The 21076-nt window shown below is 36.6% G+C and overlaps 1 long non-coding RNA gene across 2 annotated transcripts in view; it reads right to left on the bottom strand.

Moving 5' to 3' along the window:
• LOC108969070 overlaps nt 1-21076 on the bottom strand; it is a 216708-nt gene that overhangs the window by 130270 nt on the left and 65362 nt on the right. For both annotated transcript variants that reach the window (XR_001993379.1, XR_001993380.1), the window contains exon 2: nt 17638-17669. This is a non-coding gene — a long non-coding RNA (uncharacterized LOC108969070). The remainder of the gene's footprint in view (nt 1-17637; nt 17670-21076) is intronic.

Genomic DNA, 21076 nt, shown 5'->3' with positions numbered 1-21076 from the left:
CTTCAAGAGAAACTCCACATATGTACATAAAACCATTCTAATGACTGTAAACACCTTCTTGAGCGCTCTTAACATTAGGAACTTGAAAATAAAAATATTGAGGTCGTTAGTACCGTTATTTCTTTTATACATTAACTGCAACATCCACAGTCTTCACTCTTCTTTGACTGCCATAGCGTCAACACTTTTATTTTTCTCATATATTGTTGTTGCTGTAATTATTTCCTCTTGTGGTCATATATCTAGTTGTATTGCCATTTAGTTAGCACTAACTGCGCGTTTGTCGCGTCACTTTATGGTCAATTAATGACTTTTTATTCGTCCACTTTGGTGGCACCACTATCTGCGGCTTATGGGCTGGTGGCGTCAACGCTGTTTCACAAAGACGCACACAAMCATATACACTCACAACCGTTTGTGCGGTGGTTTGGCGTGAGCTTTAGCTGCTATTGTTGTTGGTGTTGTGGTTAGTTGGCGTTTGTTTGGAAAAACTGATCTTTTCAGCTCAGATTGCACTTAAGCATTTTACGATCGTTTAATGTTCTTTGCGCCGAGTTTTATGCCTCAATGAGTGCGATTGCGTGTGTGATGTGTGATTGGAAAGCGTAATTAATTGTGGATTTATTATAGTTTGAGCATGAGTTCATASTAAATAATAAGTACTGGTGTAAAACTTGTCGGCTTAGCGACACTGGTATGCGGTTTATGTAAATCTTTGGAAGAATTTGTGCGGATACGTTGTTTTAACTAGCCTAAAAATTAGAAAATATATTTTTGAAATTAGAGAAATATTTTCAAGGAATTAGAAAGGACGGTATTACAGGTACCAAAGTACGGCAGTAGAGGTCTACGATTTAAATAAAATCTTARTTTAAATCCAAAATTTAGAGTGAATGCGAGTATTCCACTCTATAACCAAAAATAACACATACTTTTAAGATTTTCGATGTCGAAAATTCGGAGTCACTCCGAAAAGCTAGATAMTTAAATGCTTGACCATTAAAAGCGAAAATATTTAAAACAGCAGGTGAAAATAATATTCGGCCAAGACAAAAACACTATCAATATTTCACAGTCTTTTACCATACTTCAAGCACCTAAAGTTTGTAAGCCTAGGTGCTCATTCCACATCTACGATTACAGTASTGCGGTTGATTTTAAAATTAGAAGATTTGAAAGTAACAMAACAATTTTAATTTTCGRTGTCGAAAATTCGGAGTTACTCCGAAAATTAAAATTTTGTACCAGCCTCRCCACTGTCTGCAATTTGAATGGTTGTTTGAAGTATTGGTGGGTTCTACAAGCTTTAAGCTTTCTCCGAAGATGTTTGAGGTCCCTAACAGTTTCCATCCAAGTTTTTGGTTCCTAACTAATTAGATATAGCCTTTAGCGAAAGGTTGTTAGACAAATAGAATGTTACGAAATAAGCTCACATGATTTGGTACAAAGTTAAACTCCACTTTCCACGTAGCAAAGACTTATTAATGTTTCTATTCTGTTCTCTACTTCATGTATGATTAAAGCATTTCTGATCAACATAAATCCATATCCTTACGAGTGCAATATCATTCAAAAACCACTTTCATATTGTTGCAGTAAAAGCTTTCTCAGCTATTGGAAAGTCATGAATTCTAACCACATATAATCATTTCAGGCATAGAGGCGCTGAGACTRCTCATGAGTGCCACAGGCAAGCGATTAGCACAAAAGAAATTTTGAAGTCATTCTAAATGATATACACCGCTCAGATAGATGTGTGTGAGTAAGTAAACGTGGAGTTATCTGCATATAATAGCTATGATGCTAGCTCAAATCGCTGCCCAGTAATTTTCCCCGTCAGCCAGCGATTAGTATGTGGTTGATTAAATCACGGAAAGTGTCAAACACGCAGACATTCAATCATGCCACATGAGCACACTGAYACTCACGTGATCGCAGACGGCATTCTAATGCCCAGTAGGTGGCAACCACTTAGGAGCTATTACCACGTTTAGCCGAAAGCCTCAGCTGTCAACGTTACAGCGCAACATATCAAATCAAATCTGAATCACTTAAAGATCTTCTGCTTACAGCTAGAAATAAGTGTATTTATATTATAGACAAATCGATGGATAGACAGGTGAGCGAGTGCTCTAAGGCGAAGGCATTTATGCTTGGAAAATATGCACATTCAGCGATTGCATGCTGGATGGGCGTGATGTTATTGAAATTCCTTTACTTAAGTGAGGAAGATGGAGGTTATGCTGACGTTGCATGCTTGGACACACGTGAWCAGCGATAATTTTAGACTAGATATACAGGTCGAAGCGAAGCAGGTGATTGGTAGTGTTATGCTTGGTTTAGTAGATAATATGTATGGCTTTGAGGTTGTTGTACATACAAATAAGTATCAAATGATGAAGTTCGATTTCGATATTATTCCAAAATGAGTTTTTTCGAAAAAGTCTCAGCATATTTTTCGATCTAACATAGCTGCTGGTTGGTAGCATTACATAAGTTTTAAAATCGTCCATTTTAGGAACACTTCTTAAGGCTTTTCTCTATATGCGTGCTTTTGGACACAGGAAATATCAATAGTTCCATGAAAATTTTTGATTCGAGAACGCTTAAATAATTTGCCGAATTTTCTTAGTTTCACTTCATTGTAAAGCTTGGACAAATAATAAAATCTTCGTTTTGGAGTACCTGGTAGCACTAACTGAAAGATCTTATTTATTCATTAAGCGCCTGGAATTGACTTAAGTTGCTATTCCTTAMCGACATAAGTGGGCTCTTAATATAAAAAAACACACGCAACTAAAATTATCTGAGTTTGGAGTATTCGGGAGCGCTAACTTGAATAAATTTTTCGCGAAAGCTTTCGATCGATATTTGTTTTGCGATAGAACCTCGTACGTCAATTACCTACTTATTACCCTAAGTAAACCTAAGTGAAGTGAAGTACATATTATTACCTGCTTGATGATTTTCAAAAKCTTTCAATCGCTTATAACTGATGTAACTCGATTACTTTACATAATATTTGATATTACTCGAAAGTCCAATATAATTTATGCTGGCTTTTATCACATATTTSAACTTCTACGTTATACTCCTAACTTCTGCGCTACAAATTACAGRGTTTGTCGAAAAATCTTGTATAAARTATAGAGTAGTAYAGAGGTCGATACTCCTAGCGAAAAAATATAAATTATTTTCCAGAAGTGATAACTCCTAAAACTTCAGTAACTTAAACGAATTTTTTATACTCGCTCTCTGTAAGCATTTAAAAATATCTCCTTTTGTAAGAAATATAAAAATTAGGGTAAGACCTCTCTTAAATATACCCGAAAATTCAAGCGTTTTTGTCAGACCTTATCTGAAAAGACTTTAGTATGCGATGGTTCATCCATTGTTGCACTACAGGTGTTTATGAATGGGATCGGAGATAAAAATTTTTTTCGAGGCATATCTGTGCTTAAAAATTGTGATATACGTTCTAGAACTACTGGTGTTATAATGCTAATTTAATGCTAATTCAGTGACCAAAAGACATCTAGGAGTAGAGACCTTTGTGGTGCATATAACCCTCAGCATTCAGAGTTCAACCCTTTTGTATGAGAGTATTGTTTCTGGTAGTTGTAAAAGAGACGAGTATAAAAAGACTACGAATAACGCATTTATRTAGATCGGGGAGGTTAAAGAGCAGATCGTACAGTTTGGCTTTATACAGAGAGGATTTTTATTTTGCTGTCACCGACTAATTTCCGTTCTAAAAGCGAGACTGCATAAGGTCCCACACCTTGGACGGAAGTAATTTCGAGTGCGAGAATATTTTTCATAGGCCTAGTTAACAAAATAATGTTACTTTTAAGCAAAACAAGTTTTGCAATCAGAACGCCTTACTGTGCCATAGCTAATCTTATAAATACATATATAATATATATGAACATATACTCAATGGCCCACTCGCCCAAACTGTCAGCGTGATTGATTCGTTTGATGGATTACCCAGCGCATTGTCGGCTAAGTGAGCGAGTAAGTCAGTAAGTGGCGGAGCGAAGTATGTATGCATTTAGGTTTGTTGCAGGCGCATCTAAGTCGACACAAGTTGCCACATTTGCCGCAGACACAGCGATTACGATCGCTATTTAACGCAGCAACAACAGCAACGGCGCATTTGCACAACTTTGTATGTGTGAGGAAAGTTGCGCGACCGTCGTCGTTGTTCACACGTAGGCAAGTGTGAGAAGCTCACTCAAACAACAACAACAACAACAACAAGAAACATTGCGATTGCATATTTGACTAGCGCTGCGCTCCAAAATTGTGGCGCTTTTTATTGCTGTTTTTGCTGTTGCTAGATTTACCATTTACACCTTGACTAAGCAAGCAATCGCTGCAGCAACAATGTGCTGAAACTGTGCGCCAKATTGAGTGCCAGCGTTTGTGTGTTRCATATGCGTGTGTTKGTGTGCGTGCAGCGCGCGTCTCCACATGCAACAGGTACATTTTTCTCACCCCAACGAGGTGTCGCGTCGCCTAGCCGTTAAAGCGAGTGCCTGCCGTTTAGTTGGCCACCGACGCCGCCACTTTTTTTTTTCTTTTTTTCCTTTGGCTGACTGACCAGGTTGCTGCGACGACGCATATCTCATGCGGCATTGTACAACGTGCCACATGTTGTTATGCATGCGCGTTGCCACTTTAATGATCTTGTCTGTGGCAGTTAACAAATACCAAAAGCGAGAGGAAAAAACGGAATAAAGTCAAAATAAACACGGGCAACAACAACAAGTGTGGTAGATGACCACCAACGGAGCTTTTATTGGCTTGAGTGAGGCCTATTAAGTCATAGCGGYCATTATTGGCCATTTCACGGCTGTGAAATTTTTATTCTTTGTTTCAGCTGCTTTGTTGTTGTTTTTCGAATTTCTTTATTTCTGGTAATGATGTAGCGACTTGCGGCACTGTTGTTTTGTTGTCGTCGTGGCTGAGGCTTATTTGAATTTCAATTTTCGAAATTTCCATGTTTTTGCTCAGCAAAAGTTGTTGTTGTTGTTGTTGTTGTAGTTATTGTTGAAACTTTGTTTTCAACAACACAACATATTTTGTTGTTGTTATTGTATATATTTTATTCATCTCATTGTTGTTACTGTTGCTGCTGCTTCTTCTCTTCTTCTCTCTCTTCGAAAACGATTTCTCATAGTGCTTTTGTTATTGTTGTTTTATTTATGAATAATTACCTTTTATATGCGTTAATAGATTATGTTGTAAATACACAATACACAACAGCTAAATTCAATCAACGCAATCGTTACAACAACAACAACAACAACAACAACAAACTGCGCTATTATGTCTCTGCGTGCGGCCCAACAGGAGAAGGGCCAATCATTGGAGTCAAAAGCCTTTTAGTGTTGATTAATATTTAGACTTGGGTTTTGTGCATTTGTGTTGTGGTAACGGTTTTGTAAATAGTTGGATTAAGGTGTAATGAAAAATCACAGTCATAATCTGGTAACCGAGACAYGTTTTCAGGGTTGTAAATGAATAATAGCTAATCGTAAATTAGTTTGTTTTTTGGTAATTTTTGGCTAGAGAAATCCATTCAGTTAAGAAATATATACAATGCTATATATAAGTAGAGTTTTTGTATTACAAAATTAAACTWTTTATAGATTAGATGGAATATATTTCAGCTGGAACATGAATAATTCTTTTTCAGAGTGGAAATCCTGAGAAACCCCAATTGATAAGCACACAAGTATAAGAGATTTTGCTTAACTGATGAACAATATCACATATCACGATGAAGTAAGTTCTTGTTCTTCTATATGAATTCGCTATATATAAATCTATCTGGAACTATGTGTACCAAAAACAAAAACAAAAAAAAAACAGAAACTCATTCTCTCTATATCTTCTTATTGCTATTCTCTTATATGAATTCCAAATCATTATATATATTTTTATAATTAGTTGAAAATCCTTCATTCCATGGAGGAAACCCTAACAAATAAAATTCTGCGATTAAAACAACGCTCTTAACTTCGAGAGAAATAGTAGCTTCATTTAAGTGGAAAGGGACTCAAAGATATGCCAATTGAAAGTAATGATTTAATATACCAAAATTCTGCTAAGAATTTTGAAGAGCTTCGAACCTTTTAATAAATACACAATTTCATGTAGTAACTTAGAAAATACAGTCAAATTAGGAGCAAATTAGTAAGCTGTGAGCTATTCTTCAAAACAAACCACCACCAAACCGCAAATTRATAAGTAAAGCACTCTCTCGAGACTGTTTAGATTTGAGTGCTTGACCACAGTGCTATTACAAAAGACCTTAAGGGCTATGCCTTCTTAGGACAAGAATTTCAGTCTCAATAATGGCTGACTGCGAACGGGCAGGAACTCCATTGGCCTCTTGTCACAACTAGACTGTTGGATCCCAAACCAAATCAGCTACCATCAACTGTGCAGAGGCAAAGTAGTTCTGATCTAGGGACTGAGCCGTATCCAAGGAAGTCTTAGYTCTCAGCTAGGTTTAGCTTTCAATGATTTCAGCAATTCTAATTGGACACTGTCCGATCGGGATTCATGCCAGCAATTGAAATCTAACTTCACCTAAATACAAGAGTTTAATCAGTTCTTCACTTTGATCAAAGACTGTTACCTTTACTAATATTTTCTGCTATTTATTGTTTGTAGCAATGAAGCCTTATGCTATAATAAAATTTGTGTACAAAAAAGTTTAAAACAAACAATTTAAATTAGTACCAAACTCTTAAAATATATATGCAAATTATTTCATTGAATGAATGAATAGTGATGAGGAATGCACTGCAAGCTTTGGTCTATTGTGCCCTCTCCTTCCATCAATGAAGTCTAGTAGACTACTTGGCGCTAGCGAGGCAATGCGATTCCTATCCGGAAACAACACTCCAATTGCCTTATATCTGCGTCTACAGACTGCCGTGCAGTCGATCAACAGATGCTCCGGTGTTTCAGGCTCCCTGCCGCAGAAACGGCAGTTGGCGCCAGCTGAAAGGCCCATGCTGTGCAGATGCCTATTTAGTTTGCAGTGGCCAGTGTACCATGCGACTAGCAGCCTGAGTTTYCTCCTGGGGAGGTTTACTATGATTTTCAACCTTTTCCGGCTGTAACCTCCCATTAGCAGCTTGGCGTGTCTCATACCATGACTTTGTAGCCAGTGCTCCTCCCTGCCTSCTCTTTCCTCTTTACGGAGCAGCTCCTTCATGGTATGAAGACCCACGCCCGTAAAGGGTTCGGGTCCTATCATCCTGGTGGAGACTGCGGAGCGGGTGAGCTCGTCCGCCAGTTCATTGCCGGCTATACCTTTGTGACCAAGCACCCAGATTAGGTGTACCTGGTTTCCTACCGCAAGGCTGTTTAGCCTCTCCCTACACTCCTGCACTAGSAGCGATTTGATCTCGTAAGAGGAGATCGCCTTTAGCGCCGCCTGACTATCGCTGAGAATGGCTATTCGCTCATTGCGCTAGTTGCGATGGAGGTTTATTTCTATACACCGGCTTATGGCGTAAACTTCTGCCTGAAAAATGCTCGGGAACTCACGCCTAGTGCGTGGGCCCACAATCCCTGCGCCGATTCCCTCCGACATTTTCGAACCATCTGTGTACCACCTCATAGTACTGTTCCTCAGCAACAGCTCGAGGTTAGAGYCGTTCCAATCGTCTTTGCTGCCGAGGGTAACCTTAAACTTTCAACTGAGGTTAASCTTTTTGGTAGTACTATCCCTCGGTAGGAGAGCCAATGGTAACTTGCCACTTATCATTTCCATCCTCTGGGATGAGACTACTTTACCTTTTCCACCCCGTTCTGCCATTATTTGCAGGTATTTTACACTGTTGGTCATCCCTAAATTATTTCATTACAAACTGACCTCAGTCACAACTTAGGTAATTTAAGTAATGGCAATTTTCACCTCAATCGACTACTGAACTCTGCTCTATATTTAAAAGAGGCAACCCAACACAAGAAGAAAATCACTCAATTCAACACACTGACACTGTAAGTGCGCACTCTTTCACACCTGATCGAGCGGCGCAATCAAATGTGCAATGACACGCACATTAAAGAGAAAGAAAAACGCGCAGCCGGAGATTGTAAAAATGCGTAGAGATTGCGAAAWTCCAAGCGTGTTCGCAATAAAACATAATTTAATTGTGAAATTTTAATTGATTTCGCATAAAAAAGTGGTTTCCACCTGTGCGCCCAACTGCGTGTGCTTGCCGAGGGGGGTACATGTGGAGGCCTCATTTCAGCGATCGCTATTTCTGCTGCGCTTGCTTTGCTAATTGACGAAGTACGCATGCGCCGACAGTCCGGCACTGTAAAGCGTRTGYGTAGCTTCGGCGTTAGTGGCGCAGCCAAGCGTGTGGGGATTGCGCCGRCCTACTGCTGTTAAATTATAATTAAACAATTTCATAAACCCGCCTCATCTGCCACTGTTTTGTGTTGAACCGTTTTCGAGCGGTATTTTATGTATGTGTGTCATCTCGACAAGCGTWGTAAMTMTTGTTTATAGAGGTTGTACGGTAARTAGTTTAATTACTTACAATAAACTAGCTTGGAAATTGATTGATTGGACGATTTGTGCCGTTGCAGTCGTATTTCTCCAATGCAATGTGATTGACATTGTATCAAACCATATAAAATAAAAAGGTAAAATAGCCTCTAACTTAAAGAGAAAAAAATAAAATTCGGTTAAGTTGAAACAAAATTATAGTTGTTCAAAAATAAGTGAAAACAATGAAGAAGTTTGGTATATTTTGAAATTTTATGTATTAAAAGGGAAGTATATCATGCAAGCCAACAATGGAATATGGTCGAAATTTCGTTGTGAAAGATGCACCTCGCTCTGATCGATCTAACGTTGAAAAAGTCAATGAAATTATGGAAAATATTTGCCAAGACCATAACATAAGCCCCCATGACATTGCTAAAGAGCTTAAAATTCAACGTCAAACGATTTTTAACCATTGAAAAAAGACTGAACACAAAAAGAAGCTCGTTGTTTGGATGCCACATGAATTGTCTGTGARAAAATTAATGGACCAAATTAACATCTGCGATTCCTTGCTGAAGCGAAATGAAATCGAACCATTTCTGAAGCCAATGGTAACAGGAGACGAAAAGTGGATCGAATATGGCAATAAAGTGCGAAAAGGCTCACGGTCCAAGCGTGGTGAAGCTCAACGAATGGTCAGAAAACCAGGATTGACCCCTCGAAAGGATATGCTGAGTGTTTGGTGGRATTGRAAAGKAATCAGCCACTATGAGCTGCTCCAGCCTGGTCAAACGATTGACTCTGCATTTTACTATCAATAACTGGTGAGATTGAAGCAAGTAATCGAAAAAAACGGCCAGAATTGATCAACAGAAAGTTCTTCGTCTTCCATCTGAACAAAGCTAGACCACACACACCTTTGATGACTCGTCAAAAACTGGCAAAGCCCTGATGAGTCAAAATGATGATTTTCTGCTCATCATAAAGATCAGATGGAGAGCATATTTTAGAGACTGCTTGATTTTCCTTTTCAAGCCCAAACGTGGCTGAAAATCTAATAAAAGAACATATTTTAAGAAGAAACGCTTGAATAAAACTAGTAAGGAACAGGGTAACCTGAAGCCTTTCTTAATTTAACTATTAAAATAATAACGCTTCACACCAAAGCAGCAGTCCAGCATCTTTCACCGATAGGTATGTGACACTTACATTAGACATAAACAAGCGCACACTTGATGCGAAGTTTTTGCATGTCTTTCTTACGATTAAAAATTCCTCAAACTTTTTTTTTGAGCAACTCAACTCAACCACTTTAAGCGCTTRCGATTTACAGCCAATAAATTAATAAATTATCGTATTAAAATAAATTGCATCTAAACGTTCTTAGTTGCACATTAATTAAGTAGATTGAATGATTTATTGGCGGATCAAGTGTCGCGCGCGCATGCACAGACCGGAGCAGGCTAGCTGGCCGGACAGSCATGCACAAGTGCATAGATGGAGCAAGTGCCGCGGACGGAGGCAGACGAAGAGCCGGCTTAAATTTATAGTGTGGCAAGCAAAAAAATAGGCAAACACACGCGCGCGGTAGGACGAGGCACAGCTAACTTGTTATGCCTCATTGCTGTCCATTCGACACTTGCCGCGCGCTGGAAAGGAGGCGGCAGCGCTGCAGACGCAAGTGCGCCAATTATGGATGGTCAGCAGTTGATTGCGCTGGGTGGTGTTACACTGCACCAACTAAAGTGTGTGTGTGTGTGTGTGTGTGCAATACAAAATAATAACAATAACATTAACGAAGCGCATACACACGTCCGAATGTGTGACAAACTTGGCGACTTGCCRACTTGCTGACTGGCTGCCACGCTGTTTGCGGCTGTGGCGTGAAAAAAGTTGTTTGAGGCACATTAAGTGGCGCTCAAATGCTACTGCCACAAGTGCCATCGCATTGCGCTTTTGCTGATTGTTATCTGCAAATATGTGATATGAAGTGTTGATGTTGTTTGCATTGCCATTGGCAGTGTCGCACACACACAGTCACACTCTTCCACAGATGTGTCGTCTTCGTTGTTGTACGCATACTTTGGCTGCTCTCCGTCCACTTGCTACGCATCGCAACAAAGCGGTCTCAGCGCGCTTGTAACAACAACCTGAGACCGGTGAGTGAGTTCTTCAGACCAAAAGCAGCAAAGTGTTTGACGTGCGAGTCGTTGACGTTGACAACAGCATCATTTGGCTTTTATTTTAATTTTTCCTCCCATAATGTAGCATTTGCGACGATCTTAGACACCGAAATAGTTACACGGCATTGACTTTCAGTTTTCAAAATGGAGTTGAGACTTAGTTCTCGGTAATTTTCGGCTTCGTTAGTCTTCGTGTAAGAACTTCCCAGCTTATGGTGATCAATTATCGGAAAACTGCTCTGAGAGTACCATAGCCACGGTGAGATGAGATTTCTTTCGGTTACTTATCGGTTATTCGATCAAACGAGTAACAAGGAGCTAAAGTGAGAARRCGAAATATWCCYTACATAGGGTTGTGYGCTGGGTTTGGGACCCGCMACRTAAAAAAGAACACYCCCAATGACAAGGAAYAATCAGCCTCGGATGAGAGATCCMCCTTTTGATGACAAAGCTGTTSTTAACTCGGCTRTAATCGCGTAAGCGGTGTCTACGCCAATTAAGAARAAGAAGAGTAACAATAMGAATTAATAATATTTCACTGTTGGTATKTTCTGCCTTATAATTCAATAAGATTTTTAAACTTTCTGACATTCGGAGAAAATAATGTTCACTTCAGCAGGACCTTCAAACCATGAAGGTACTAAAACTCTTTGCAGCGAGAAATTTCAATAAATGTTCTATTATTATGTTGGTCCTACCACCCTAAATTAATGAATTATTTCTCTGGCAAAAATCAGAAAATGCTTCGTTTACAAGCCTTCCCAATAAGTTGTCAACRTACTGTAGCGCCTATATCTACTTGGTGTGTGTGTGTTTGGCAGGCGTCACACATTTTTATGTGCAGCTAAAATTGCATTTATTGAAAAGCCATCTTCGGTCGCACTAACTGAGTGACTCCATAAGCAGCGCAACGTCAGCTCATCAGTGTATTGGTTGTTGTTGCTGTTGTTGTTCACCTCACCACTTTTGGTGTGTACGTTGCTGTGTTCGTGCCAATTACGTTGTTGGTCGCGCATACCACAATCTAAGTATTGCCATGCGGGTTGGCCTGTTTAGCCTGTTGCATGCATCATCGATAGTCACCAGTAGCCAGCGGCAGCTGCTCGCCGCCTCAGCAATGTCTTAATAATAATTACGCGAACGTTTTTGACTTCATTTAGCAAATTGTTGTGATGAGCTGTAATACTGGAGTCATTGTTGTTGTTGTGTGGCGTTTACAGTGTGTACGAAATTAAGTCATTATCGAAGTGTTTATTACTTGCAGCGATACAAATACATATCTACAAGTATTAGTCGCGTGGAGTGTGTTTATACACATCTAGATGTGTTACTTGCAGCGATACAAATACATATCTACAAGTATTAGTCGCGTGGAGTGTGTCTGTATGAATATATGTGTGTCTCTATTTGTTTGGTCAGTGTGTGATAAGTGGTAAATTAGCATTTTATTGCCTTCCAATTAGGTAGTTAGTTAACGCCAATGTTGTTGCATAAGCCTSTCCATATTCAGAAATTTCGTTGCATGCACAAATAAGGTGCACAGAGGCGAGTATATAGTTGTGGCAAGCTCTTAGGCATTATTGATTGTGGGAATATATTTTTTGAGTTGATTTAATGACGAGCAAATGGCTTTCAATTAGATCGTGATTTATTACTAACTTTTTGTTCTGGACACCTGTAAATGTGGCAGGTGTTGCAGTTAATGTAGTGTAATATGATTATATGAATTTATTTGGTTATAAATTTTAAAGCAGCGAAAGCTTTTATAAGATGACTATATGTGTTGCTGTGAAAAACTGATCACTGTGAATATACTACGTTCTCTTGCGTCAAGCCAGAAGGCACGTAAATAAAGAAGAACTATTTAATCTTGGAAGCTGGGCAACTTCTCACATCACTTTACTAAATACCCATGCTTTTGCATATTGAAGCCTTGTAAAATTATCCTCAAACTCTTTACTTTACTCTACCCAGTTATCAAAGTATGATTCTTACCACTTCCCTGGCCACTTAACCAAACTCACTATTTGTTAGTCAGTCAGCGAAAACTTACCTCTTTCGAGTCGAACATCGAAGAAGTTAAAGAAGTGGTGTTTGAAACCCGTATTGTTGGCTTCAAAGAGATGGCAGCGGTTACCAACATCTCTTAAGAATTGACCAAATATATTTTACTTATTACTTTGGATATGAAGCGTGTTAGAGTAATACCTGACCGAAATAAACAACTTAATCTTTATCAAAAATGGCTTAGAGAAAACCTCGCAAAAGATATGCTRGATTTGCAGCTGAATGCTCATTATTCAAACATAACATTATTGATGACTATCTGAAATTGAAAACTCCGTCTACGTCGGTCAAAAATTAAGGGGATGCTCTAACTCCTTGGTCCAACCTGATGTGGTTCACCTTAAAATCATTGCCCTCGGTCAAACTGTCAATAAGGAATACAACTTGATCATTCTGAAATGTCTAGGTGTGAAGCAATTCGACCAGATAAATCGTGGGCTTTTCAACACTATAGTTCGTCCCACTTTCCAGCAGTTCTTGTTACTCTCCYTTCGGCCAAACACGAAAAGTATTCGGCAGATTTGGCAGTCTGTGCTTTTTCCTAATTTCGTAAGTAKAAAATAATCTTCAAGAAGCGCGCCATGAGCCCTATCTCAACTGAGACTTAAAACAAGTGTGTGGTGAATTTTCTTAATAATTCTTTACGCTTAATATTATATATTTCGGTAATCCGGTATTCACCTCATCTGTAGAGCACATTTTTTTAGCGGTATACTACGTTATATTCTCCGTATAACATAAGATTGAGCATTGGTTTTTCAAAACTGTCTTCCTTCGCTTTATTTTCTGATTCGGCATTTAGTTTTTTGGGAGTTCAGTTTTTTCCACACACTTCGTTATGRACTTGGAGATATGGTGATGGTAAATTCAACAAGTTTTAGCTTWRGTTCCATATTTTATTTGGATTTGCMATTTTACGGCCATGCGATGGACCAAAAGTAAACTCAAGAACCTTTATTCACTAAGTTCTCAACTGATTATTTAGATCGAAATTCATTTAGACTTTTCAGAATTTCCATTATACTATATTSATATTTGAGTTAATTGTTTACAAATTATATGGTGTCGCCTTCCTCTCTCATCGTCCCTATATGAAGTACCGTGAATTCAAAGGCTTTTTAAAATACTTAACTTTGCTTTTATTACTGCTATTACTCATATACTATATGGTATGACACAATATGAGGTAYACGACCGCAACGACATCTATTGACAAAATACGAAAAGACCTTTTCGATTTCCAAATATTATGTGGGATCCATATTCTGTGATTAAATAATAAGCGAACAAACCAAATTTCAGTTAACAGTACTTCTAAATTTAACCGTAATCTCAAAACGAACCGATAAAAGTCACCTACAAATGGTAACGAGAGCAACCTGTCACAGAAGCACTAATCAACAAAACCGTCAAAGCAAACGGCTTTCACTTAGCATATTGCAAAAACAATCAGCAAATATTACTAAATAGATATGAATATAATGGAACAAGCTACACAAGCTTAACACATTGCTATGCCACTCATTGCAAGTGACACTTCATATGCACTAGCGCCGCCAATCAGCTTGAAAATGCAACACCTCAGCGTTGTCTAARTGATTCCATTATAGAAACATGTTAAAAAATTAGCTAAGAGCCTGGTCGTCAACACTCGAGCATATAAATCAAAGTTGCGGAAAAACAACTATAAAACCATGGCAAGTGGCATGTRGCAGGATCTGGCGGTAAAGGATGAATGCATTTTAAATGCGATAGTGCAATGTGCACGTCAATTAAGATACGAAATGGATAGAAGCACGACAGACAGGCGACGCGTCGCACAGACGACGGCGAATACCATGCCGTGCGGCAAAGTTGTAGTGTAACAACCTGTCGTCAAGTCGGTCACTTTGTTGTTAAATGGAGAAATAAAAGTGTCCCCTGATAGCTGCGTACTTTCGTGCTAATTTATACGCCTATTTATAATGTTGGTTCGAGTGCGTGTGTGTGAGTGTGTCGTGCGCATGCGTAGCGTCGTGCGAGGCGCGCGGTAATAACACCCTCAGCGCCAAAGGTAAACAGTAGTGGCGAGTGGCAGCATCATTAGCAGGCAGCAACAGTAGCGAAAACAGTAGATTGAGCTGCCAGTTAGCGGTTAGTATGTCTGTGAGTTTTGTTGTAGAGATTCTGCTTTATCATGATGTGCCTAGGAGTGTGTGGTGTTATGCTATATAAAGTTGTTTGGGAGAAAAAGTTGCTGAGGTAGACCCTGTCAATACATAGATTTTATACTTTCTTAAAAAGTTGCAGAAATAGATTGCAGGTTTTTTGGGTTGTTTAGCAGTTTCTGCAATTTCGAGCAACATTTTTGTTTGTGAATCAAAAAAGAGTAATTGCTACAAACGCAATAATAAAAGTTAAGCCATAGGAATTATGTAAAGCATCAGTAATCATTACATACTTGATTACTGGTAATCCAAAAAATAATAACCGAATAATCTTTTTAGGAAATATTGTGTAAAATATGAGTATTGATTACATATTTGATAACTAGTAATGATTATATATATGATTACTATTATTGAAAAATAAGCGGTAATTCAAAAAGTGTCAGTAACGATTACTTAGCTAATTACTGGTAATGATACACGTTAAGTGAATCAGTAATGATTCCTTTTTTGATTACTAGTAGTGTAAAAAATAAGTAATAACCGAACTATGGTTCGTAAATTTAGGAAATTGTGTGAAATATGGGTATTGATTACTTATTTGATAACTAGTAATGMTTATRTATATGATTACTATTACCTTGAAGACAAGCGATCGATTACTGCTAATGATAAGCGTTAAGTAAGAGATATTCATACGAAATATGCAAAATATAGTAATGATTACATATTTGATGACTAATGAAAAAAAAATTATAATCGAAAAGTATTCTAATTTGAGCAAATATTTAAAGTATCAGTAATGAGTACATATTTGATTACTGGTAATATAAAAGAAAGAATTGTTTAAAATTTGTATATTGATTACATATTTGAGAAATAGTAATGTTTACATATATGATTACTAGTAGTGTAAAGAATTTGTAATGATTACTTATTTGATTACTAGTAATGTAAAAATTAAACAATATTATTTAGAGAAGGACTGCTTAAAATGTAGTATGTATTGATTATTGGTAATGCAAAAACAAGCGATATCAATCTATCAACCAAATGTTTATGTAAAGTATCAGTAAAGATTATATAACGATAACAGAACAGGCTTTGTGGGATTTAAAATTTCTAAAGCTACACTTGATGTATTGAAATTCGRCAAGGCAACTGATTTTAGGAAGAATATTGAAACTAACTCAGAAATGTTTTTAGAAATTATATAAATCAGCGTGAAATCAATCGTATTGACAATTTTACGAAAAATATATTTAAAAGTAAAAAAAAAATCYTTCCTTTTTTAACAACAAATCAAATAATATTTTGCCATGCCCCAAGCTGTACAAATTTTTATGTAATTCTATTTAACACACAATTCGAATCGCATTAAGAACGCGAGTACGCGGCTACTATAGGAAAACGCTACGTCCGGAACAAAGCGCGCGCCGCGGCGCCACCAATGCAAACGTCGAACGTGCCGCCGGTGTGCRCCCAGTCATTGACACAATAAAGCGACAGCAAAGAACGCCGCCGCCGCTGACGCCAAGTGTTGGCGCGTGGGCAGCTGTGAACTTACCCACAGAAATTATGCCAAACGCTGGGCATTATAAACGGATATAAGCGCACAATTACGCGCACTTAAAGTTAAATGAAAAGAATTGCATGGAAGAAAAGAAAAAACAATTTTACGAAATCTTGCGCTGACCAGCAAAATTTAATTTTTGCCCGAAAATCATATTTATTTGTTTATTTATTGAACGTTTTGCSCAAAGTTTAGCAACTATTTGCATTTTGTTTGCAATTTATTAGCGTCATAAATCGCATGCGATTTTTCTCAACTGCCGTAGCGATAGCGCCGCGGCACGCGAGATGCTGTGACAAACACAATTGCTTATGTGGCGGTATGTGTATGTGTGTGAGTTAAATGATAAATATTTTTATGAATCACTTGTTTGGCTTTTGTTAGGCGCCTTTGTTCCATGCAATTTTTTTTTTCTTTTTTTTTTTTTTTGAAGTTTTTTTTAACTCGTTTGCTATTTGTGGCTGATGCCTTTTGCCTTGTGTCTGTGGTCAAACGTAACGCTGGTAATTATGATGTAGATAATTTTGTGTACAATAATTCACCGAAATRCTAGAAATGTAATTTGCCAGCTGAGCTAATTCGTCGACACAATGCTACTTATGTAAGTTGAGTGATAGGAATCAGTGTTTCCATGGCTGCAAATGCAAGTGTATGCGTGATAGCTTGTTTGTATGTGTGTATATATATGACAGTTTGTGTATATGTATGTGTGTGCGTGCGAATGGYCGCTTTGGTCCAAGTGTAAGGGATTTTAAACTGATTTGGGTTAATAGCATTGCGATAAGTGTCGCGCAGACACTTTGAGGCATGAAGCAAATTAGTGGTAATATTACGGTGAAGTCAATAATTTTTAAGCTGTTAGCTTAATACGCAATATTTTTGCTTTTCGGTACAAAAGCAGTAAAATATTGATCGCAAGAGACGGCAATAAAAAATATTTTCGGATTTCATATTTTTTCTCCTTCAGCATAATACTTTTTGCAGAAATGAAAAAAAAAAGAATAGTAGTCTGATTGGAACACATGAGGATTTCTTTAATTTTTATTAATTATAGGAATATATCATGCCAGGTTACTTTGTATTTGAGTATTAAAGGTAAATAAAATACGAATTAATGACTCAAATTTCAATTCSACTCACCAAATTTTCCTTAAATAATGCAGGAAATTTTTCTGAAAATAAAACAATAAGAAAATAGATGCATACATAGTTATAAAGGGTTACCACCTGTTTAAAATATTTTTATTCAAATTCATGAAATATAATAATTTTACTTTCAGCTGTTTGTTTGTAAGAAAAACTACTTTTCAAAATATTTTTGTGAGAACAGTTGCCACTTAACTAAAATTCTTTATTCAAAAGAATATTTACTTATAGCTTTAGAAACTTTTCGTTTTGGAATCAAGTTTTATGAAAATATTTTTGTGAAAAGAGTTGCCACCCAGATAAAACTCTTTATTAAACCAAAAATATTTATTTACAGATTAAAAAACTCTTCGTCATTGAAATCAAATTTTATGAGAATATTTGTGAKAAGAGAGTTGCCATCCAGATAAAATTGAGTATTGAAAACATATTTACTTATAGATTTAGAAACTTTTCGTCATTGCAATCAAATTTTATGAAAATGTTTTTGTGAAGAGAGTTGCCACCTGAATTAAAAATGTTACTAAAAAACTTATTTACTTCTAGATTTAGAAACTTTTCGTCATTGCAATCAAATCTTATGAAAATATTTTTGTGAAGAGAGCTGCCACCTGTTTAAAAATGTTACTAAAAAACTTATTTACTCATAGATTTAGAAACTTTTCGTCATTGCAATCAAATTTTATGAAAATATTTGTATGAAAAAAGTTGCCACCTAGATAAAATTATGTATTAAAAAAGTTTTTCTTATAGATTAGAAATTGTCATTGCAATAAAATTTTATGAAAATTTTAAAATAAACTGAGAGGGTTGCCACCTACTTASAGTTTCAAATCAAATCAAAAACATTAATTCAAATATTAGCAAATCGCTTATAAATGAATATTTAGTGTTGTTCCTTGTCTATAATTTTCTTTATTACTTCTTATTTTTATTTTTTCACTTAATTCATAATAATTTATTTAAAAAGATATATCAAAAGTATTTTTTTCAATTAATGCAAGATTGCTGCCCATTTTTTTCACAAGTACAATTGCTCTAATCAAGCTCCACCCGCAATAATACCCGCAACTCAAGTACCTGTTTACTTAACGCAAACAATAGACTTAAGACACGAACTTGTCAAACAAGAGCCAGTGCAATTAAACAGCTAACGATTATAATTCGCACCGAGTGCAAACCAGCAGCTGACAACACAGRGAAAACAAAAAAACAAAACGCTGAAAAGAATTAAGCTAACTTGACAGGCAAAAAGAAAAAAAAAACGAACTCCGCTAACTACTTTGGTATATTTAAATTACTTCTTTTGGCAACTTTTTYCAGCTGCATATAATTCAATTTATTTAGTCTTGAGTACTTCTATTTACTTGCAGTTCACTTGCAAATGCCGCGTCGCCATTGTCAGGTGCCGTTTAACGCTTACGGTGCGCCCTGTTGAGGGGGTGTCGAGTTTTTTCCATTAATTGTCACAATGTCGCGGCACAAACAACAAATACGTCGATAATATTTATTTACTTTTTCTTTATGTCGGACAAACCAAAAACAAAAAAAAGAAAAAACATTTGCAAGCGAAATAGTAATGAACTTGGCTTTGGTATTAGCGGCGTTTCTGTTTTCTAGCAGCATTCTAGCCGCCAATTTTTTTGTGTGGTCACATTTGTTACTTTTCATGTCTGTTCGTTTACGCATTTCCTTTTTTGGGCTTGTAACGCGTTTTTGATCACCTTTCCGCTTCTTGAGACACCCGTAATACACCCTTGTAGCCCACCTTACAAGTACGGTTTCACAGTTGTTGGCTGAGTTGAATTGATCCTTATCAGGTATCACGAATATTTGTTCTTCAACCTGAGGAAGTTGTGTTGTGTTGTAGTTAATTCTCTTGCTGTTGCTACTATTGTTATTTGGCGAGTTGTTTTCTTTAGTGGACTTGTATATCTGTCGCGAAGAGAATTTTGTTGGAGATTTTTTCTAAGTGTACGGAATACATTTCACTTCTTTGTCTATGTAGAAAGGTTATTTTCAATTATTCTTGGAGAATAATTTCAGTCCAGGTATGGGAATAGTGTTTGTTCCGTGATATAGGAAATAACATATCGAAGAAATTGGAGCTGAAATCTGTAGAAATATATCTAGAATAATTCCGTCCGTTTTTAGGACTGCTTGTGGTACAATTCTCCTTGCTTTTTTTTAGAGTCTTTCCTGGAAAGCATATCTTTCCATTATTCAATGAGGATGCCTTTTGGCCTTACTAAGGAGGGATCATATTATTTTTTAGAAAGCCTTGTGAAAATCATACCTATAATGTATGCCATTTGGAGTATGCAGGCATATTGAACTAAATTTTAGTTTAGATCCCAAAAGAACTTGAAAATTTGTTGGAAAATCTAAGAAGAATTTCTTTCAAATGAAGTTTGTTTCTGTTATCACAGGCAAAAGTATCACTAGACATTTTTAAAGCAAATGTTTCGCTGGTCATATTTTAGCAGAGAGAGGAAATCTATTCCGATTACAGAGTAGCCAMCTATTTGAAAATTTAAAACATTAAAAAYCTAAAAMTTAAAAATTTTACAATGGTATAKTGAATTCTCCAAAAAAGTGCACGTAAGAAGACAGGTGAACATATRTTTRGAAAGGGTTGCCACCTGTTCAAARTATTTATATTAAAATGAAATATACAAGTTAAAAATTAAGCAAAGCCATATTGAATTCTAAAACAAAACACGGCTATAAAGACAGGCAAAAATACAGTTAAGAAGGGTTGCCACCTATTTAAAACATTTTTATTGAAACATTACGTATGAGCTAGAAATTTTGCAATTCTATATTGCACTTGCAAATAAAATAAGCTAAATTAAATATGTGCAGAAGTGTTGCCACCTGTTTAAAATATTTTTATTCAAATTATTAATATGTATGTATAAAATATTACAATTTGAGCTCGAGCTGTATGTGTTTAARATAGATGACTTTTGAAAATATTTTTTCAAAAGAGCTGCCATCCCGATAAAATTATTTGTAAAGAAATTAAAGTAAAKACTTATAGATTTAGAAATTCTTCGTCACTGATAAAAAATTGCATGAATTATTATTTTTGAAAATGTATTAAGTGCTGTTGACACCATAGAGAGAAATGCTAGTTTCTAAAACCCTACCCTTCCCGCATCACATTAAAATATATGTACATATGCAAAAATATCACCAATACAGCAACAAAAAAGTCTGCAAAATAAAATAACTACTTTTTTCCAACTGAAAACTAGACAAATACTATGAAAATAAATGGCCCCGCAAATGACCATACAAATTGGCGTAAACGAAAAGTCCATTAAGGCGCTGAAAAATTAATTTAATTAAGAACATTTGTAAAAAAGCAGCATAAATTTGTAAGGCAATTTGCTGTTTAATTGGCAGAACATTAAGTCTAAATGCAACC

The sequence above is a fragment of the Bactrocera latifrons genome, unplaced genomic scaffold (genome assembly GCF_001853355.1).
Source record: "Bactrocera latifrons isolate USDA-ARS-PBARC rearing strain unplaced genomic scaffold, ASM185335v1 scaffold_24, whole genome shotgun sequence".
In the NCBI taxonomy this organism is placed as follows: domain Eukaryota; kingdom Metazoa; phylum Arthropoda; class Insecta; order Diptera; family Tephritidae; genus Bactrocera; species Bactrocera latifrons.
This window is presented reverse-complemented; position numbering and strand designations above follow the sequence as displayed.